Source organism: Phoca vitulina, unplaced genomic scaffold (genome assembly GCF_004348235.1).
Source record: "Phoca vitulina isolate PV1807 unplaced genomic scaffold, GSC_HSeal_1.0 scaffold6, whole genome shotgun sequence".
In the NCBI taxonomy this organism is placed as follows: domain Eukaryota; kingdom Metazoa; phylum Chordata; class Mammalia; order Carnivora; family Phocidae; genus Phoca; species Phoca vitulina.
In genome coordinates, this window is record NW_022589709.1 from 57,044,706 (window position 1) to 57,069,040 (window position 24,335).

Here is a 24,335-nt window from a genome sequence, read left to right on the forward strand (position 1 = left end):
ATTTAAATTTCAATGCTTTTGAAAAAAGTTTTAAATTTTCTTGAATGTTTCTTTTCATTTTCAGATAAATTTAGACAAAGCTTGTCAGATTTTTAAAAATAACACTTTTCAAATTATAAATGAAATTATTAACTTGTGAAGGCTGACAAAATACAATATCCATCTGGAAAATGGGTGTCTGTGTGTGTGTGAATACACATACTAATTTATATTTGTAATGTTTATATATATATCCTAATTAATGGAAACGATATATAAATACATAAAGACTATATATGTTAAAGAATATATATATATGACAGAGTGTGTGTGTAATTTTTTTGTGCTTTCTTTATCTCTAGACTGTAAGTTCCTTGAAAATAGAAACCTTATTCCTTTTGTGATGCCTTGACTCTGGCCAAGTGCCTTCTATATTTTGGACAATTGAATCCAGGTTCACTTTTTACATAGAGGCAAAAGGCTAGCACCATGTTAGACAATGCCTTCCATAACTTTCCAAGAGGCACTGGAGAATAACCACCCCTGAAAGTAAATTTTCTTTTCTTCTTTATATCCTGAGTTGAAAGGACGCTGCTGATGAGGTAGGGCTAAGATTAGGGGGTAAATGTTATGGGGCAGCTTTTGTTCCATGCACACAAGGATAATAGAGTAAGTGAATTATATATCCCAGCATCTTGAGAAAAGTGTCTTTATCCTTGGCACAGGAAGGAATCCTTATTCACCAGGAAGGAATATAAAGAAATGTTTACCAGCTTTATGTACAATAGCCAAATTATGGAAGCAGCCCAAGTGTCCAGTGGTAGATGAATGGATAAAGAAGATGTGATTGAGATGTATATATATATATACATATATATATATATGTGTGTGTGTGTGTATATATATATGTATATATATGTATATGTATATATTATTTGGCCATAAAAAAGAATAAAATCTGCCCATTTGCAATAACATGCATGGATCTACAGAGTATAATGCTAGACAAAATAAGCCAGTCAGAGAAAGACAAATATCATACGATTTCACTCATATGTGAAATTAAAGAAATAAAAAAATGAACAAAAATAAAAAGACAAACCAAAAAACAGACTCTTAACTATAGAGAACAGATAGTTATCAGAGGGGAGGTGGGTGAGGGATGGGCAAAATAAGTGAAGAGGATTAAAGAGCACACTTAACTCAATGAACACTGAGTAATACATGGAATTGAAGAATCAGTATATTGTACACCTGAAACTAATATAACACTGTATGTTAACTATACTGGAATTAAAAGAAAATAAAAATAAAAAAGAATATACCATCAACTCATATTTGACAAAGAAGCCAAGAATCCTCATTCAATGGAGAAAAGATATGCTCTTAAAAAAAAAAAAGGAGAGAGAGAAATCTAACTTAGGTGAGGAAGTTGCTTATTGCAACAAGAATAATAAACAAAAATTGCAATTCTCAAATCCATTTGCTTAATGTGAGAAGTTTAAACTCTGTCTCTAGCTATAGAGTTAAGATGAAGAGTAAATCAGATAATTACCCACTGGATTTGATCAAGGTAGAATATGGATTATTCAGTCCAAAGAATCATTTTCAATAGCAGTTATTTTTAACTAAATTATCTAGAAAATTACTTCAACTCTCTAATAACTATTCCTGTCTATAATCTTAATCCTATTTTTCAGTTCATTACTTCATAAAATATCCACATTCCTTAGACTCTTGTGCTTATGCTTTATGATATTTAAATAATAATATATGTAAGTTAGTAATGATTATTGAAATCACATTATTCCTGCATACATATTCACGCTTTTTACCTTAAAGCCAATTTAAATATTTTCATTAAAAACATAATTAGAAAAATATAAAAATGAGGTAGTTGTTTATATCAGTATGCAAATGAGCCATATATTTGTCTACTCATGAATAGGTCAAGTCTATATCAACAAATGTGTTAATTTAAATTTTCTCAGGTGCATTAATTATATGAACATCTCTGGGAGTAGGGTGTAAAAGATATGAATAGATGATGGATTGAATTTTTTTTTTCTTATTTTTACTTTTAATTGTCATAAAACTCATGACAGAGTTTACCACCTTAACATTTCTAATTGTACAGTTCAGAAGTGGTGAGTATATTCACATCTTTGTACAACAAATTTCCAGAATTTCTTTAGTTTCCAAAACTGAAATATACCCATTAAATACAACTTCACAATTTCCCCTCCCTCCAGCCCTTGGAAACTACTAGTTCTGTGACTCTGACTACTAGATACATTGTACAAGTGGAATGATACAGTATTTGTCTTTCTGTAATTGGCTTATTGTTCACTTAGCATAATGTCCTCAAGGTTTATCCATGTTGTAGCAGGTGTCAAAATTTTCTTACTTTTTAGTAATCCATTGTAAATGAATGTCCCATTTTGTTTATACACTTATCTGTCAATGGTCACTTCAAGTGCTTCTACCTTTTGGCTGTAGTGAATAGTACTGCTAAGAACATGGGTGGATACATTTATCTTCAAGATCCTGCTTTCAATTCTTTTGGATGATACCAGAAGCAGAATTGTTGCAACACGTGGTAATTCAATTTTTAATTTATTTAGGAACCACTGTACTGTTTTCCATAGCAGCTGTACCATTTTACAATCCTACTAGTGCTGCACATTTCTAATTTCTCCACATCCTCACCAATGCATGTTATTTTGTTTGTTTTTTTTTTAATTTGTTTTTGTTTGTTTTTATATCTAAAAGCCAATAAGTATGAGGTGGTATCTCATGGTGGTTTTGACTTGCATTTCTCTAACAATTAGTCATAAATATCTTTGCATGTGTTTATTGGACACAAGTCTTCACAGAAATGCCTATTCAACTCCTTTGATCATTTTCTAATCAGGTGGTTTCATTGTTGTTGTTGTTGTTGTTGTTGTTGAGTTGAGGAGTTATTTCTATAATCTGGATAGTAACTCCTTATCAGTTTTATGATTTGCAAGTATTTTCCCAGTCTCTAGGTTGCCTTTTTGTTGTTGACTGTGTCCTCTGATGAACAGAAGGTTTTAATTTTAATGTAGTCCAATTTGTCCTTTTTTTCTTTTGTTGCTTGTGCTTTTGATGTCATATCCAAGAAATCCTTGCCAAATCCAATGTTATGAAGCTTTTACCTTATGTTGTCTTCTAAGAGTTTTTTATTTAGGTCTTACATTTAGGTCTTTGATCCACTTTGAGTTAATTTTTCTATAAGATAAGGGTTCAACTTCGCTCTTTTGCATATGGATATCCAATTTCTAAAGCTTTGTTGAAGAGACTATCCTTACCCCATTCAATGGTCTGTCAAACAAACATCATGTGACTAGGCAGATGGGGGTTTATTTCTGGACTCTCTATTCTAGTCCTTTGGTCTCTATGTCTGTCTTTATGCCAGTACCACACTGTTTTGATTCCTGTAGCTTTGTAATAAGTTTCAAAACCAGGAAATATGAGAGCTCCAATGTTTGGGTTTTTTTTTTAAGATTGTTTTGGAAATGCTTTTATTTTTAGTTTCTTATTTCTCATTCTTTTTTTTTTTTATTCCTTAAAAATCTTTTTCTCTTATTATGGCACTTTTTCTTATAGTTTATATGTATTGCATCCTTCACATCTGGAAGACAGATGGAACAAGACAGCCTAATTGAGTGACCCACAAGTAGTTGTGTAAAGTGGGCAAGCCCTAACACAGTGTGGAATAAATCTCTAAATCCTTTCCAGGAAAGGAAGTGTGAGGCTGGAATGCAGACATGAAGCAGGAGTTATAGACTGTGTTCTCATCCTGTCTACAATACTCATTATCCATCTGATTTTGAGCAAGCCACTTGACTTCTTTTGGCATCAGTTTTCTCAAGAATCAAAAGGAGGGGGGAGGTTTCTAAGCTCTAGAATTCTATCATTCTTCTGGTAGACCAGAGATGTTACTTGGGGATGGGATCTTAGCCAAGGCAATTCAAACCCTTAGGAACTGGGCAGCCTACTTCTTGTCCTCTCTTCTTTTCTCTTTTCCTTTATAGTTCCTGACTCCCAATTGCCTTCCTTTCCTTCCTGGAAAATTCTTTTTATTTCTTTTTGCCATTATTGTCTCTAGATTCTTACCTTTTAAAATATTCATTCTAATCTCAGAAGGGGAGAAAAGTACCATTGTTCCAAGCCTCATGTGTTTAAAAACCATACCATATTCTATCCCTTCTTAGAGGAAGTTCAGTTCATCATAGAGCTGACATCCAAAATGGTAGAGTAGCCAAACATCTATGTAAGGCAATGTGAGAACTGGGCAGATCCACACCTCTGTTCTCTACTCTCTATCTGAAATCTCGACAGAGAACACTGAAAAGTGAGACATTCAAGCCTCCTTATTTCTTCCTTCAGAATATTAACTATTCCTTTCCATCTCTTTTGTCCTTTCTCAGATACCCAAGAGAGTCCTCCACTAGGCTCAAGCTGGTCTCTCTTGCTCCTTGCTTCTTCTTCCTCATCTGCCTTGAATATGAGGCCAGGCTAATCTTCATGAAAATGTACTTATAGTTGTCATCTGCTCAAAAATGTACAATGGCATCCTGTTATCTTTGACATTAACTTATAAATTCTTCTGTTTGGACTTTCAGACTATTCATCGTCTGATAGCACCTTTATTTCCCAGGGCTCCCCAAAAGAATTCCTTAATAGCTCACTTACTTTCATGTATTCTATTTGTATTTCCAACTCTTTGTCTTTGCCTGTGCTGTTTTTCATCATTTGTAAGAACTTCTCTACTCACCTCTGTTTACCCAGCAAGTTTTGTCTTCTACATAAAGCTTTCTTCAACTACTCTAGACAATACAGATGTTTCTCCTAATTTCTCATTGCCAATATAATCCACACCATACAGTTTAACACTTAAAAGTTCTATATATTTGTCTTTTGTTTCCCTGGCTGGATTCTAAACTCCTTCAGGAATGTGGACTTATGTTTCCAAATTTATAATACCATATGCAAATGAAATATATCATGGTTATTATTAGAACCAGAAGAGTTTCTGTGGTTCATTGACCTATGTATTCAAGTCCCTGGAATTAATTCAGCACACAGAACTATCTCAAGTTATATGCAGCAGGCCACTGCTCTAAAAGATGAATCTTAGTGTTGATGGGAGCCATTGGGTCTACTCCAGTGAATTCCAAACTGAGTTATTTATCATCTCTGTACTTGAAAGTCTAACAGGTACATGCATTTCTTTTCTAGGAAATTATTTAAATGAATCCTTCTGATCAATGCATCCAAGAGCAGCACAGTGTCTTTCAAAACAATGACAACATACAAATTAAAGAACACACAATGAAGCCAAACCAAGAAGAAATTTCTCAGCTTGTCAATGAGATGAAACAGCTTTACAGGCAGATTCCCCAAACAGCAAGCCTCCAAAACTCTTGCAGATAAAAACTAAGATATTTGAGAAGTCACATAGCAAGAAAGAAGACTAATTCAGTCATTTTCCAAACTGAGTTTCAATCCCTCCTCTAAGTAGTTCACAATACATATTCAATTATTTTCATATAAACAAGGAATACCTTCAATGCTGCCTTTTAAAAAGAGGCAACATCTCCAGTAACCTCATAAATATGCTGACAGTGCATAGCTCTGTTAGTTCTATACCATATCTACCCCCCTATGTTCCCACTTGCACTTTTGCTAAGTCTTGCTTATTGCTCAAAGATACTAAAGCCTACCGAGCAGAATAATCAAAAGGAGAAAGGCCACTGGCTCACTCAATACCTTCTTTTAATTCAGCTATGTAATTAACAGGTAACTTATATAACATATCTATGAGAAAGACTCCTAACGGTGTTCAAACTTTTGAATAAACATGAGTTAAATACAATGTTAGGATTTTTAGGAAAAATATGAACTTCTATAGATTTCAGTAAGACAATAAAATCCTAGGGTTAGAAAGAAGAAGTGACTTCTTCTTGGCTGAAACTTCACTTTTGCCTTTGCTGGCAGAGGCTAAGGGGCCAAGATTATTTGCAACAAATATGCTTATGCACATGATTCTGAATGCCTGCATGGAAGCATTGTTTTCTCTGAAATCTGGAGGAAGAGCTGTGGTCTCCCAGTCACTGTAGAAAAAGGAGCCATGTGTTATGTTGCAGATGGTCAACTTCCTCTGGTCACATTCACTCTTTGTACATTGGGAAGGCAAAAAGAAGTGTGAAATGATATGACAGAACAATGCTCTTTATACAGGCATAGTGGATTATTTATTTTTAAAAGGTCAGTTAGGAAAGGGTGTCATGCATTGTAGAATAATACATTTGAAAATTAAAGTCATGAACCCCTGCAGGGGGGCTCAGTATTGAAAAGTCTCCCAAAGTCCTACAGTAAATGCTCTGTTAGCTGGTGTGGTTACAGAATGAGATTCTCTGGTTAAAAATATGTTGCAGTTAAGTCTTCATTATGATTTCTATATAATGCCTAGATTTTAAATATCCAAGCATTAGGGTAATGTAAAGCAGTGAAGAAACACAAAGCCTCCGAATTCAGACAAGCTGACTCTAAATCCTGGCTACAACTCTTACCAGATTTGTGATATTAAGTTATCTACTCTCTCTGAGCCTTTATTTTTATATCTGTAAAATGGTGCTAAACTTTGATTAAATACTATGCTAGGACTTCCATTTTTCCACTTCAAAATTTCCTTTAAACAAGGTTTTCCCTCTGGCCTCACACAAATAAAAAAGCAGACAACATATATGAAGAAGCATTGGTTTCCAAGACCGAGTATATTAGATAACCAAGGACAGGAATCCCAGGATATGAGAAACAAAGGAAGTGAGACTTCTGGTTGCTCCAGCTTACTACCTTGAGAAAGTTTCCTGATCACGGAGCAGAGAGGAAAAACCAGGGATGGTCCAGCAGAATCCCTGAGTTGAAGAGACAGAGTTGAATGTCTAGGGACGCAAGCATAGCTGGAGTTCGTAAGACAGACTAGGGAGAAGAAAGAGTCACATAGAAAGTGAACTCCAGAGAACAGCACAGTGTCCACCTTCAAGTTCAGCAGAGCACACATGTGATAAAAGTAATGGAGACTGGGAGAAGAATCACCCACGAGGATTAGAGGGAATGGTACCCATGGCTCACATAGAGTCAGGAAGTGCCTATTCTCAACAGCTAGAGGGGAAATCTTTGTAAGCCCCATGGAACTGGGAAAGTAGTAACAAGGGTCTTGCCTTAGTAGAGAGAATAATTAGCTCTAAACTAAACATGGCTTGCTACTATATGACAAATCTTAACAGACCTGAAAAGATCAAAAGGTTTTCAAATAGCTTACTGTATCCCAGAATAAAACACAAGAATATTTATAAAAATACAAAAATATCCAACACCTACACAGAGGTAAAGGTAAAACTCACAATCCTTAACATCCAATAAGAAATTACCAGGTATGAAAAAAGGAAGGAAAATATGAGAAGAAAGCTCAATCAAAACTGACCCATAGCTGACACAAATGTTAGAATTAGCAGACAAGGACTTTCAAACACTTATTGGAACTGTATTCCACATGTTCAAAAAATTAGGTTGGGAATGGAAATATAAAAAAGACCCAGGTCAAATTTTTGAAGATGAAAACTAAAATGTCCAAAATGAAAAAATAAACTGGATGGTATAAACTTCAGATTAGACATGGCAGAAGAAAAGAAGAGTGGACTCGAAAACATAGCAATGGATACTGTTCAAAATTAAATACAAAGATAAAATAATCCAAAAAAGTGAAAAGAATACCAGTGACCTGTGGAACAACTCCAAATGGCCTAATTCATGTATAACTAAAATTCCAAAAGAGGGGATGACAGAAAGATATTTAAAGATATAATGGTAGAATTCCCCCCCAAATTTGATAAAAACTATAAACCCATAGATCCAAGAAGCTACATAAACCCCAGCACACACACACACAAAACGGAAGAACAACAACAACAAAAAACTACACTAGGGCACACCGTAATAAAATTGCTCAAAGACAGTGATAAAGAAAAAAATCTTAAAAGTAATCGGAGAAAACGGATGTGCTACATATAGAGGAATAAAGACAAGGACCATGGCAGATTTTTTTTTTTTAAATAAGAAACAATGCAAAAAGATAGTGGCCAACATGTCAAAGAAAAAAGCGTTAAGCTAAAACTTTATGCTCCAGGAAAATATCTTTCAAACAAACATAAAGGCAGAAAAAAGTTTTTTCAACCATAAAGAGCTGAAAGACTTCATCCCCAGCAAAAATACACGACAAGAAATATGAAAGGAAGTTCTGTAGGCAGAAGGAAAATGGCAACACCTGGAAATATGGATCTACACAAAGGAATGAAGAGTGCCAGAGTGGGAGCAACATGTGTAAGTATATAAAATTATTTATTTGTGATTTAAATAACTTTAATAGTTAACTGACTGTTGAGACAAAAAATAGTACTGTAGTATTGGGTTTATAACAGATAAAGGATACTCAAACACACCAATACTACCCAGGCTAAGTAGGGGGAATTTGAAGTATAGTATTGTAGCCTTCTTAAAATATGTACGAAGTGGCATAATATCATTTAAAGGTAGACCATGATAAGTTAACAATATACGCTATAAACCCAAAATCCACCACTAAATTAACAAAATGAAGAGGTAGAGCTAATAAACCAACAAAGCAGATAAAATGGAATCATAAAAAATACTCAGTTGAACCAAAAAAAGGCAGGGATGAGAAAAGAGGAAAAGGAAAACAAAGAATGAATGGAATAAATACAAAACAAATAACATGGTGACAGAATTATACCTAACTACATCAGTAATCACATTTAATGGAGATGCGCTTAACATCCTAATTATAAGGCAGTAATTGTCAGATTGGACAAAAAAGTAAGACCCAAATATTTTCAGGCTTTCTTTTTTTCCTAGAAATTGGCTAGCTGGTTTTAAAATTCAAATGGAAGTATAAAGGACCTAATAAAATAGTCAAAACAATTCTAAAAAAGAAGAATGAAGTTGGAGAATAACACTACCCGATTCTCAGATTTATCATAAAACTTCATTAATCAAGTGGCACCTGGGTGGTTAGTCCGTTGAGGGACTGACTCTCGGTTTTGGCTTAGGTCATGACCTCAGGATCATGGGATCGAGACTCATATCAGGCTCTGTGCTCAGCAGGGAGTCTGCTGGAGATTCTCTCTCCCTTTCCCACTCCCTCTACCCCTCTCCCCTCTCATGCTCTCTCTCTCTCTCTCTCTCAAATAAATCTTCTTTTAAAAGAGACAAACTTCATTAATCAAGACATGGTGGCACAGACAAAGAAAGACAAATATATCAATGTAACAGCATAGAATCCAGAAATAGACCCACACATACATGGATAACTACTTGTCTTTTTACTTAGAGAGAGAGTGCACAAGGTTTGGGGAGCTCAGAGAGAGGGAGAGAATCCCAAGCAGGCTCCATGCCCAGCACAGAGCTGGGTGCAGGGCTCAATCCCAGAACCCTGAGATCATGACCTGAACCCAAATCAAGAGTCTATCCAACTGAGCCACCCAGGTGCCCCATGGATAACTACTTTTCATCAAAGGTACAAAGGTAATTCAATGGAGAAAGGATATTTTTTCAACAAGCGGTGATGGAAAAATTGCATATCCATATGCAATGAATAAAATTTGAATCATATCTTGTTTCATATAAAAAAATTAACTCAAAATCAATCATAGGCTAAATGTAAAACCAAATAATAAAAAAGACCTCATATAGAAGAAAACACAGGAGGAAATCTTTGTGACCTTCAGTTGGTCAAAGATTGCTTAGCTGTGACACAAAAAGTGTGATCCATCATATTGATAAATTAGACTTTAGGAAATGCACAAATTTGAGCCTTTTGATAGATACTCTCATGAAAATAAAAATAAGAGATAGATTGAAAGAAAATATTTCAAATAATGTATTTGATAAGGGATCTATATCTAGGTTATATAAAGAATTCTCACAACTCAATAATAAGAGAACAAATTATCTAGTTTTGTAAAAATTGACCAAAAAGGGGCATCTGGGTGGCTCAGTCATTAAGCGTCTGCCTTCGGCTCAGGTCATGGTCCCAGGGTCCTGGGATCGAGCCCCACATCGGGCTCCCTGCTCAGCGGGAAGCCTGCTTCTCCCTCTCCCACTCCCCCTGCTTCTCCCTCTCCCCCTGCTTCTCCCTCTCCCACTCCCCCTGCTTGTGTTCCCTCTCTCGCTGTCTCTCTGTCAAATAAACAAATAAAATCTTTTAAAAAAAATTAACTAAAAATTTGAACAGATACTTCTATTTCTAGAGAAGATATATACATGGCAAATAAGCACACAAGAACATGTTCAGCATCATTAGTCGTAAGAAAAATGCAAATTTAAACCACACTGAGATACTACTACACACCCATTAGGATGGCTAAAACACCAGACCAAGTGTTGGTGAGAAATAGGAGAAGCTGGGAGCTCTCATGCAGTGCTGTTGGGAATGTAAAATGTGCAACCAGTTGGGAATATAGTTTGAACATTTCTTAAAAAGTTAAATATGTATCATTCCACTCCTAAGTAGTTAGAAGATAAATGAAAGCATATGTCATACAAAGACTTACACAGAAGTATTCATAGCCCCAAACTGGAAACAAATCAAATATGCATCAAAATAAATGGTGACATATTGATAGGGTGGGACGCGACATCCAAGTCCTGGAAAGAGGTAGTGTTGGTTGGGAGGAGGAGCTAGGTCTGAGAATCAGGAGTCTTGAGCTGTAACTCAGATAAACAACTTCACTTCTCTGGACCTCAATTTCTTTATTTATTCAATAAAGCAAAAGCATTTATTTTTACTCTAAAGAGTTTCTTATTCCCTCACTCAAAAAAAAAAAAAAAAAGATGAAAGAAAATGAGGCAGAGATGTTATAAAAAGGATAATGGAGTCTGTTCAATTTCTGTTACTATTCCATTGGCTATTCTGGAGAATCTGCGTGCTACGAAATAAAAGTGATCAGATATGACTGGAAAAGGACTTTTACTCCACAAGGAATAAGGACCCAACAGCCTATTCCTGACGTCTGAACTACAGAACTCAAGGTGTAAGCCCAGAGTATAATTCTCTAGGTTTTTTTGTTTTTGTTTTTTGGGGTTTTTTTTGGCAACTCCAGTAGAGATCTGTAGCCAAAAGTTTTGTGGATATTTTTTCTCCCGCTACGCCTCCCCCAAGTTTCAAGATTATTTCTATATCTTACAGCGTTAAGAAACAAAATTATATAAGTAAACAAAAGTTCTTTGGTCTGTCTAATCCCAAAACACTTGTATGGGCAAAATCTACAGAAGAATACAAATATGCAAGGTCACAGGAAGCCAGCTGCACAGTCAAGATTTCTTAATTCCACAACTTGGCTAGAATCAAATCAACCTTGACATGGTTTTGTGAGCAGAAATGGCCATCCAGAAAGTTAGAATAGAATAATTTAGAGGTTAGCTAAAATTTGGAGCAGTGTCCAAGTCTTTAGAATACACAAAGAAGTATCTTAATCCAGGAGAATTTGTTTTCTAATGCAAGGGTTAGCATGAGTAATTTCAGCTACACCTAAGAGAGTGGGTTACATTTGGAAACTTCATTTAAGTGAGTGTATATATACTTATCTATGTATCAACACACATGTGGTAGTGGGAATAAGCACGATTCTGATTTAGTTCATGCCTTTTCCCTCTGAAATCTTCTGTGGTCTTACGAGAAATGTCTTCACACTGAAGAAATTCCCTGTGTTCCTTTTGCTATCAAAAATAAAGTCCTTTACTCGGGCGCCTGGGTGGCTCAGTTGGTTAAGCGACTGCCTTCGGCTCAGGTCATGATCCTGGAGTCCCTGGATCGAGTCCCGCATCGGGCTCCCTGCTCGGCGGGGAGTCTGCTTCTCCCTCTGACCCTCCCCCCTCTCATGTGCTGTCTCTCTCATTCTGTCTCTCTCAAATAAATAAATAAAATCTTTAAAAAAAAAAAAATAAAAAATAAAGTCCTTTAACATGGACATAATTCCCTGCAAACATTCAGATTTACAATCACACCCACACACACCCGGGTCATTTCTGACAGCTTGCAAATATCCTTGTTCTCCTTTGCATGCAGTCTTCCCAATTACAAAGCTGAAATTTCTTTGGCCTTTCCTCTCCTGTTTATATAGCTCAGCTTTTCAAAGGGTTTTTAAAAATTCTTTAGGCACACCTAAGAAAAATATGCATTTCTTTTCATTACCTGGCCAAAGGCCAAGGTTTTTTAATCCCCATTTACCAAGAAAACAGTGCTCTCAAGTGTGCTTTGTATCAGCAAATTGAAGGTGCTCTTGATAGAGATTCATTTTTCTACCTCAAAAAGGCCCCTATCATCTTCCCATTTTCTTCTGCCTGTGTTGCACACAGTCATTTATTAACCACAGAAAGAGCTATTCCCATATCCTTATTCTACTGGTGTATCTCTGGCTCCTATCTGGTGTCTCATAGAACACAAACAATGTATACCTTACCCCCATACCTTTAGTCTTTATAAGCCGTGGAGGGGCATATTAAATGAATAAAGATTACCTACTTGGCAGGGACAGTTTGTTCCTAAAAACACTTTAGGTAATATCTTAGGTTGGATTCCCCAGAGGCAGACCCTGAGTGGAGGATTTATGTGCAGGTGATTTATTAAAGATATGCAAGAGAAACTTGTAAGGAAATGCAGGAAGCAGAGTAGGGAAGGGGAAGGAGCCCAGCAGGGGTGTGACTCCAGGCAAAGTCTCCTGGTTGCTTCAAGTTCATCCTGTAAAGGTGCACTTGAGAGTATGACTTAAACCTCCAAGTTTTTCTCTTACGGGGTCAGGGGGCTGAGCCATTGGTTAAAGATGGTTTAGGCAGATATAAAACTCCAGGCACTTCCAGATCTCTGAAAATCCCAACGAAGAGACTCCAGATGTCCCAGGGGAGTCCCTCAAAAAAAGTCAAGAAGCTGGTATTAGAAACAAAAACACACAGAAGCCAGGGGAGGGACACACGAAACTCTGAAAGGCTCCTAGTGATCCAGCCCCTGCTCTGTCCTGGGTACTGTCCTCAGGTAGGAACAACATGGAAAGTGGACCTGTCGCCCATTCCAGCTAAGCTTAAAATGGCATTGAAAAAGAAAAGATGATTCTTTAGCCAATAATCAAACAAATGAATATAACATAATAAACTGTGAAGTGCTTTGAGAAAAGTTAGAACATTTATTGGAGGCTCTTGACTTAGTCTTGGGTTTAACAGATGCTTTTTTAAGGAAACAACTCAAAATGTAGCAATATGGATTCCTGGCTATATGAAGAATGTCTATAGACACTGTCGTTATTAGTGCTTTAGTGGTTTTGCTAGGCAAAGACAATTTGTACACTTTCAGGTGCCCTGAAGTAATTCACTCTCAAAGTCCAGATAAACCCTCTGAAAAGCCTTTAAATAGTGAATCGGTGGAAAAAAGATAATATGAGGGTGTTTAGGTTGAGTGATCTGGAGAATATTCTACAGTCCAAGTTTATAAAGGCATCACAAAATAACACAAAGAGCCTGAATAAGAAAGTCACACACACACACATACACACACACACACACACAATCACTGGATCACTGGGCCGCTTTTGACAGCAAGGATGATTTTCTGACTAGGAATAATGATAGAAATTTCCACATGGTGAAACAATATGACCTGCCAGGCACCAGGCGAGGTGCTCTATATTCATTATCTGGTTCTGTCCTAACAAATGGCCCATGAGTTAGGTAGTATCTTTATCCCCACTTTGCAGAAAGGAAATGAAGATGAGAGAGGTTAAGATATGCGCCCAGGACGCACAGATGCAAAGCAGTTAAATGTGAGGGATTGCAGGGTAAGTCTGTCTGACTTCAGAGCTGAGCCATAACCAATTTGTTAACTAGCTGGAAAAGCAGCACCTGCTTGTATGGAAACACACTGGAAAGAGAAGTAGAAACCATGGCAGCTTAAATGCAGCAGGGTACTAGCTAATTATCCACTTGAACCAGAAGACTCCCAAGCTAGCTAATAAGCCCCTTTTCCCAAACAATGTGGTGTGCACACAGCAGTTAGTTGGAGCCCCCCGTTATATCGACATGCTCCCTGTTGCCTTGTAGTCAAGCATAATGTGAAACTCTCTGTAGCCTCAATCACATCATAACTTAGACTTGATTAGTATCAACATTTGCATCAGGGAATGTACAGAATCAAAGCCTACAAATAGGCTTCAGAGGGTCACCAGACCTTGGCAACTAGAGTCACCACCAGCAAGAGAATGTCTTTTCCCATAGTACAAGGCATGGCTTATGAGATTTTACATCAAATGTCTATCACCCATACATTACACTGGGATGATAAATTGATTCTATCCTTTCTCATATGGTGACTCTGAGAGATTGATAGTGACTGCCTGGAACACTGTTGCAAAGAAACCAGGGGTTGTATGCAGGCTCAGCAGGAAGGAGCTCCAAGATTAACTGGTACATTTCCTGCTGATGGCTGATGCTAGATGGGAGGCTGGAGCGGGGGGTGGGGGTGGGGGGGTGCAACATTGTGGCCACACTGGAGGAAGCAGTGTTTCCCAACCCTACCCAATACAAGAATCATAGAGGACTCGTTAAAAACCCAGAACCCAGATTACCAGGTCTGGGGCAAAACCTCAGCATCTGCAGGATAGGCACCTTGGAAATGGCATTTTTAACAATTGCCCCAGATGAGTCTTATGATTAGGTAAGTTTGGGAAACACTGGGATCACCATTCTCTATTCCATCTATACTTCCAGGATTTGTGAATTCAATTTTAAAAATTCTCAAAGTTAAACTTCATCTGAATTGGCCAGCCCTTTCTACAGCCATATGTACTTGCCCACGTGGGTGCAGGTGCACGTGTACGTGACAAAGATGGGTTTTTCCACTATTCAGTTAACTCAAAAAGTAGTGATGGGATCTTACCTTCTGTATTACCACCCCTCCTCCAGGGTTCCAGAACTCACTCCTTCTTTTGAGTGTGGCAGGAAATTAAAAGCATCCTGAGCAGTTCACAGAGGCTCCACAAATTCTCAAGTAAGAGGCAGACATCCTTCAGTTGAATGAAGGACGCACACTAGAACCTGCCAATGGAATGCCCTTTGGTCACCATGATGAGAACAGCCACCTCCCCTGCAGAACCAACAGGCGTTCCCAGCCCAAAGGCCAGAGGTGTATAAACAACTGGCTCAGCTTCCATGTGGTCCTGCTTCTGACCACTGCTAGTTACTGGCATTCTTTTTTGTTAAGTTTCCTGTCTACTTGACTCCCCCCCGCCCCCCACCAATTCCCTGACTAACCTCTTCCAAGGTACAACCTCATGACCTCTCCTTGTCTTTTCAGCACAGATACATCACACCCCTCATCTATATTCTGTTTTTCTCCTTCTCTCTGACTCTGTGTGTGTGTGTGTGTGTGTGTGTGTGTGTTGTACATGTCATAAGCTCCTATATCCACTCTCCTCAAGGCCTTTCTTCTGATTTTCCTGGCTTGCAAGGAATGAAAAAGAAAACAACAATAAATATTTACTGTTTATTTTCTTCTTCTCTTCCTGCACTAATAATTATAGCTTTTCTGTAGACAACACGAATGTACCTGGCTCTACTTGACGTTGTCATCAGGAGATGCAGGAAAAGCAGAAATAGACAATTTATTTGGTCAATTAAATATTTCACAGTCTTATCTTGCTATATCTTCACCAGAGTGTAAGCTCCTTGAGAACAGAAACTGCTTGTTTTCTTGTGGTGATAATTTCAATGCTTGGTGTATGGGAGACATGTGTTAATACATCTTTGTGGAATTACTGAATGAATGACGACATTTCCAGTCCTGACTTCTCAGGTGCCATTTTGATATTCAGAACTTCCCTAATTTTTCAAGGGACAGCTCAAGTCTCCCCCTCCTCCAAGAAGACTTTCCTGAGTACCCCTGCTTTGCTCTCTCCCCTGTGGCATTTTCATCTGTATCTCACAACATCTCCTTGTTTGTTATTTCGATGATTGGTAGCTCATTTGTTTAAAACAAATGATGTTTTCAACAACTTTACAACTAATACTGTAGTGAACGTCTTTCGAGTTGTTTCTTAGAAATCCTTCAAAGCAGACTGATGGTAACACTCCAGAGTCTAATTCAAGAAAAGTAAGGTGGGTCAAAACAATGCTCTCGGGGTACACAATTCTTTGACTCTTTGACTTGTCATTATTCTCTTATTTTTAATGTGTGTCATTATTTCCTCCTCGCTTCCTTCATGAACAAAGGATTTTGTGTTTTCCTCTACAGAGATGAGCGTGGCTCAAGGCATGTAGTAAATTCCCACTGATTACTTGATTGATTTTAAAGACACTAGGGTTATTTCAGAGACTCTAATTTTCTTTCCATGGACAACTCTGTGGCAAATGTGTCCTTCCTAATTCACAGGAGGGCCCTCCTGGTCTTGGGTTGTGTTTTCAATATTCTGTGGACAATAAAAGAAAATGTATAGGACTGTAAATACATGCGCTCTCCCATCCTCCATCAGGATAGAAATGATAATTGAAGTCCATGAAAATGATTAATTAAACCTTAAGGGGGTGTGTTTACTTCTTCTGAAATGTTACTTTTGACTAAGAATTAATGTTCTTTTCCTTTTCCAAGCTTTGTCTCCATTCAGAGCTGCCCTTGTAAATTTTTGCCAGCAAGGGAAGGAAAGAGGGTATTTTTTTGCCACAGCATTTGTCTCCATTTCAGCAACGAAGACATGACCATTTCAGCAACGAAGACATGAACGTTCTAAAGGCCCTGGCAGCACAGCTCCAACCTGAGGAGGTGATTTTTCTCACATAACCAGTCTTTCATCCTGGAAAGAGGAAGCACTGTTGGGATCTTATACTAAACTCCAGTAAGCTGTAGCACCTTTGAATGAGAAGAAGCAAAAGATAATGTGAGAAAAATACAAGAGAGCATCCTTAAACAGTGAAGCCTGTACTCATGACAGAACAAGGCCTCGATTCTTTACTCTGAGGTCCAGTGATGCTGGCCAGGAATGAAACGATGAGAATTAGTACGGCACGAAGCCCGAGCGCGCTTCCCTTCACCACAATTCCCTCACCTCAGCATTTTATATTCTCGAACGCTCATGTTCTTCCTTGGAAAAGCAAACACATGTACGTTTGTAAGTGGTTTCTCTACAATTATAAAGCAATTTGAGTCGCGGAGCAGTATTCTAACTGAGGATGTTTAGATGTCCTTCGGCAAAGATTAAAAAAGGACTCATGGACATTTTAAAGGCAGTAGCTTTTAAAGTATGAGTATTTTCACAATTTTCTGAGAGTTTCTTTTAAAATTTTTTACAAGAATAATATAGTTCTTGGCTTAAAAATAGTTTACAGGGAAGGATCATTTTGTAAGAATGTTCTAGGCTGGAAAACTTCATACATTTGGTGAATGTGTTACCTCAAGCGAGATGAATTTTACAAGTATTTTAATTCTCCTGAGATTTGTACAATTTCTGGATCACTACACACTGGAGGAGAGTGCATGAGACTAGAAAGAAAGCACCGTTCATGACAATATGCTCTTCACATTGGGGCTGACCTTTTGATTCTTTTGCCTATTGGAGACTTCAGCCAGATTTTAATTGGAGAGTATTTTTCATACCCTCCACTCATCAGCCAACTAATAGAAATAACCCAGGGCCACTAGAAACAAAACAAAACAAAACAAAAACAAAAACAAAACATCATTATCTTTTGGTCAATCTGGATAAAGTGAAAAATGAGAGACAGGAGCCAATGACAGACTAGAGGCTTTGCACACTGTAGTTAAAGAAACCCTTATTCAGACTCAGGATCACACAGAAAATTACAGATAACATGCTGCAGAAAGGATTCCTTGTTTCCCCCCCACACACCCCACTCTCCCGCCAAGGGAAAGAAATCACTGTAATGATTTTTCTGATTAATAGTAAAAAATACATCTGAAGGGAAGAAAGAGAAAAATTACCATTATACTGATTTAAAACAAAGTCATAATATCCAGTTTCTTGGGAAAAAAAAGAGATTCTAATTCCTTCATTTTACCATAGACTGAGAAAAAAAAAGGTAAGGTAGACTGGAAAAAAGAAAAACACTTAAAAGGTTTCCAATGTCCTTGATCGTTAAGACAGAAGTAATTATACTAGCAATGAAAATAATCACTGAACAGGGACAGGCTACAGGGTCAAGATGCTGAGACCATCAGTGTGAAATGACAATAAATAAGAAATAGGTCTAGGGGCACCTTGGTGGCTCAGTTGGTTAAGCATCCAACTCTTGATTTCAGCTCAGGTCGTGATCTTAATTAGGGTTGTGAGGAGCCCTGCGTCTGGCTCCAGCTGGGCATGGATCTTGCTTAAGATTCTCTCTCCCTCTGCCCCTTCCCCACCTTCTTAAAAAAAAAAAAAGGTCTAATAGGTACTGACTCTAGAAGATATTTTGGAATGGTGTCTTGTTCCTTATCTCTGTTTTTGTTTGATACTCACCTTCATATATTTCTTTCACCAGCAGATGTGATGTCATAGCAGAGAAGTGTGGGCAGTTTGGATGGTGTATGAGTTAGCTAACCAGCTTAGCTTCTGTAACAGGATCCAAAAATACCAATGGCTTACACAGGACAGAGTGAATTTCCCTTTCATAAAACAGTCTCTATAGCGGTGATGGTGTCCGGACCGTACTCCCGATTTTTTGCTCTGCCAATCTCAACCTCCAGCTTCCATTGTGTCCTAAGAAAAGCTACTCCACTTCCTGCCTTCATCCAAGAAAGGTCCTGTTCTTTTGTTTAAGGGCAGGTTTCAAAATCTTTACATATCATTTTGGTTCACAGTCATGTAGCTGGAGCTCAGTCACGTGACCACAGCCAGCTAATCCAGGCTGAAAGTGAGGTTTTTGAACTGGAAGCAATGTTTGCCTGGTAGAACTTCATGGGTCTCTCATTTTTCATGACCAATTCACTTATGGTCCTTCAGCATTTCACCGGCTTCCAGGACTCTTACTATTTTAGGGACAAAATGTACTTCCAGGCATTACTTTATATACCTTCATAAGAGTTGAGGGTGCTTCCCATCTATTTATCAATCATCACCAGAAAGCACTTTCTACTTATGGTATTATTTGCTCATGCCTGTCAGTTGCTCCCTGATGGATGGATACCTGGGACATTAAGCTAAAATTTTATTTCATTTTTCCTTGCTATCACAATTATAATAATATTCAAGTTCTATTAAATTTGGAGTCTAAATTGCCCTTTAGAGTCTTCAGTTGTTGGATTTGCTATTTGAGCATATGTGTGTGAAAGAAGTTTTATTTTATTCAGGGATGGGGGAATGGGCTTGACAGGGGTGGGGTACGCTTGGTAATTTGAAGGAAGAACTAGAAAAGTTGGACAAAAGTTTTTAAATATTTGAAGACATCATAGAGAAAACAACCAGTGAAAATGCTGGGGCTGTGTTTTAAGAGATGAAGAAAGCTGAGAGGTAAAGCATTTTGGTTTCTGAAGGCATCTGTATATTCTGAAAAGAACCTGAGCTGAGCATTCTTCAGACTCGCAAGTGTGTTTCCTTTGTGATAATTCATCAAGCTATGAGGTTAGAATTATTGTAGTTTTAGTAAGTGTGTTATACTTGAATTTTTAAAAAATTACATATATTTGAAATAAAACAAATGAAAGAAATTATGTATAAAATAATATAACCAACACCTATGAACCCACGATTAAAAGGATTCTATCACTTAAAAATTATTATGTATTTCTCTTTCCATGTTTATAAGAAATAAAATGTTTTAGATATAGCCAGAGCTCTATCCCCTCTGTGTTCCTCCCATCCTTAGAGAAAACACCATACTGAAGTTGGTGCACCATTCTTACCCATGGATTTGTACTTTCACAAATTTCACAAAGAATCTGGTCTAAGATTTTGGGTTTTAAATTCATATAGAATTCCACTATGTATCTTTTGCAATTTCCATTTATCACTCCATATTGTTTTTGAGACTTATCCATGTTGAAATGTATAGATCAAATTTATTCATTTAGATTCCTATATATAACTTCAGTGTGCAAATAAGCCACTTACAATCCATTCCTTTATTGAAGGGCAGGTAGATGGACTCCACACATTTGCTATTAAAAACAGTGCTGCAGTAAACATCACTGTACATATATCTTTGTTCTCATGTTTAAGAGCACTCCTATAGTAGACATCTAGAAAGGAAAAGACAGGGCACTGGGACATACACATCTTTGACCTGACTCAAACTACTCTCCAGATGGTTGTCATAATTGGACTCCCAGAAGCAATACGGAAGAGTCCTTGTTTTCCCACCTTCTTGCCAGTACTTGATACTATCAGGGTAGTGATTATTTTATATTTTGGGAGAGTTTGAAATGGTACCTTGATGTTGTTTTAATTTATATTTTCCTGACTACTGGTGAGGTTGAACACATTTTCCATATCTTTGCTGGCCATTATTTTTTCTCTGTGAATTTGCCATGATAAAACTGACCATTTTTTTCTTTTTGGTTGATTGCATTTTTCTTACCGATCTTTAGGCGATTTAAAAATATTGAGCATCTGACTCTTGGTTTTGGCTTGGGTCATGATCTCGGGGTCGTGAGACTGAGCCCTGCGTCTGGCTCTGCGCTCAGTGGGGAGTCTGCTTGGGGATTCTCTCTCTCCCTCTCCTTTTGCCTCTCCCCCCACTCTAGGGCTGTCTGTCTCTAAAATAAATAAATATATCTTTTTAAAAAAATGTATTCTAGAACTTTACTCTTTGATACATGAGTTGTAGGTATCTTCCCCCAATGTGAGAAGTTTTTTGTCATGAAAAGATTTTATTATCATTAAAATAAGTTTTTATTTATTACTGAGGACAATGTAGTCACATTTGTTATTGTTTACATTATTGTTTGTGTTTTTCTCTATCTTAATTAAAAAATAACTCCTGGGGTGCCTGGGTGGCTCAGTCCTTAAGCATCTGCCTTCGGCTCAGGTCATGATCCCACGCTCGTGGGATCGAGCCCCACATCGGGCTCCCTGCTCAGCGGGAAGCCTGCTTCTCTCTCTCCCATTCCTCCTGCTTGTGTTCCCTCTCTTGCTGTGTCTCTCTCTGTCAAATAAATAAATAAAATCTTTAAAAAATAAATAAATAAATAAAAAATAACTCCTTATTCCAATGACATTACTTTTTCTTCCCAAACTTTTAAAGTTTTGCTCTTCAAATTTGAGTCTTCAGTTCATCTGGAGTTATGTTTGTATATGACAGGAAGTATTTCTGCAATATACATAACACCACACCAACAGCAGATTTCATCCTTCCCCCAGGTAACTAAAATGTCATCTCTGCTTCATGCCTAGCTCAAGCATACACATTTGTCTTTTTAGAATGTACACTGTGTTAATTCCTAGATGAAGGTCGACTTTCTAGCTGGCATCATTTCTCACCAGCTTTAAGCTTTCTTTAATGTTTCAGGTGGTGAAGCTGTGTTGTTCTCTCAGCTGTTGCTTATAAGAAAATGTCTTTGTTTTTATTTTTGAAAGATATTTCCACTAGATATAGAATTCTAGGTTGACAGGGGATTTGCTTTGTTTGTTTTTTTTCCCTTTTAGCACTTTGAAGTGTTCTTCTGTCACCTTCTGGCTACATGGTTTCTAATAAGATACTAGCGGGTTTTTAAAGGGCATTTTCTCCTTAATGTTTTTCTCTGGCTGCCTTTCAGATTTTTCTATCTATCTTCAGCCATTTGATTATGACGTGCCTGGGTGTGGCTGTCTCTGTGTTTATTCTGCTAGCAGTTTTTGAAACTTTTTTTTTTTTAAAGATTTTATTTATTTATTTGACAGAGAGAGACACAGCGAGAAAGGGAACACAAGCAGGAGAGGGAGAAGCAGGCTTTCCGCTGAGCAGAGAGCAACACGCGGGGCTCGATCCCAGAACCCTGGGATCACGACCTGAGCCAAAGCCAGACGCTTAATGACTGAGCCACCCAGGCGCCCCGAACCTTTTTTTTTAAGAGTTTTTTTTTTTTCAATTTTATTTTTTTGAAAGACAGAGAGAGTAGGGGGGAGGGGAAAAGGAGAGGGAAAAGCAGGCTCCCCGCTGAGCAGGGAGCCCCATGCGGGGCTTGATCCCAGAACCCTGGAATCATGACCTGAGCCGATGGAAGATGCTTAATCGACTGAGTCACCCAGATGCCCTGGGTTTTGAAAACCTTTTAAAAATACAGGTTATGATTACCATCAAATTTGGAAAATTTTTAGTCATTATTTCTTCAAATGTTTTTTTTCTGCCCCAGTCTCTCTCTCCTTTCCTTCTGGGTTTCCAATGATACATATATATGCTTCCTGTACCACAGGTCACTAAGACTCTATTTGTTACTTTCACTTTTTTTTCTCTATGTACTTAAATTTGTATAGTTTCTATTGACCTATTATCAGATTCACTAATATTTTCTTCTACAGTTCCTAACCTACTTTTTAAAATTTAAATTAAATTAGCTAACATATAGAACATCATTAGTTTCAGATGTAGAGTTCAGTAATTCATCAGTTGCATATAACACCCAGTGCTCATCACATCACATGCCCTCCTGAGTAATATTCCATTGTGTACATGAATGAATATATGTATATGAATGAATATGAATATATATATATGTATATACAGATGAATGGATAAAGAAGATGTTATATATTCTACATCTTTATCCACCTGTCAATGGACATCTGGGCTCTTTCCATAGTTTGGCTATTATGGACATTGCTGCTATAAATATTGGGGTGCAGGTGCCCCTTCAGATCACTACATTTGTATCTTTGGGGTAAATACCCAGTAGTGCAATTGTTTGGGTCATAGGGTAGCTCTATTTTTAGCTTCTTGAGGATCCTCCATACTGTTTTCCAGAGTGGTTGTACCAGCTTGCATTCCCTTGATCCCAAAACCAAACAAAGACCCCACCAAAAAGGAGAATTACAGACTAATATCCCTGATGAACATGGATGCAAAAATTCTCACCAAGATACTAGCCAATAGGATCCAACAGTACATTAAAAGGATTATTCACCGCGACCTGGTGGGATTTATTCCTGGGCTGCAAGGTTGGTTCAACATCCGCAAATCAATCAACATGAGACATCACATTAACAAAAGAAAGGACAAGAACCACAGGATCTCAATTGATGCCAAAAAAGCATTTGACAAAATATGCATCCTTTCTTGATTAAAACTCTCCACAATGTAGGGACAGAGGGAACATACCATAATATCATAAAAGCCATATATGAAAATGAAAAACCCACAGTGAATATCATTCTCAATGAGGAAAAACTGAGAGTTTCTCCCATAAGGTCAGAAACATGACAGGGACCACTGTTGTACAACATAGTACTAGAAGTCCTAGCCTCAGCAATCAAACAACAAAAAGAAATAAAAGGCCTCCGAATTGGCAAAGAAGTCAAACTCTCACTCTTCACAGATGACACAATACTTTATGAGGAAAACCCAAAAGACTCCACCCCAAAATTGCTAGAACTCATACAGGAATTCAGCAGTGTAGCAGGATATAAAATCAACTCACAGAAATCAGTTGCATTTCTATACACTAACAATGAGACAGAAGAAAGAGAAATTAAGGAATTGATCCACTTACAATTGCACCCAAAACCATAAGATACCTAGGAATAAATCTAACCAAAGAGGTACAGGATTTGTACTCTAAAAACCCAATCTACTTTTAAGCCCATGTAGAGATTTTTAAAATTTTTCGATATTGTATTATTTTAGTTTTAGAACTAGTGTGTGGCTCTTTTTATGTAGTTTCTGTTTTTCTGCTGAGTTTGCTCACCCATGTTCTCATTCTGGCCAGCTTTTCCTTTAAGCCCTTGAATATACTTTTGTTTTTCACTGTTTCAACATCTTTCCATGCTAATTCCAACATCTGTCTCATCTCTGTTTTTATTGACTGTTTCCTCTCCTATTTTGGGTCATGCTTTCCTGCTTCTTTATATATCTAGTAGTTTTTATTGTATGCACAACTTTATGGATACTACATTGTTGAGAGTTTGGCTTATATTGTCTTCATTTAAGGAGGGTGGAATACTATGGTAGATCAGCTTTATCCTGTAGAAGCTTGATTTTAGACATATCTGGATGAGTCTAGAATAACCCTCACTATAGAGGCAGAGTAGCTCTGTTCCTCAGACATGGTATTTCTGGGGTTTCTTTCATTTGAGTGGCTGAGTTGT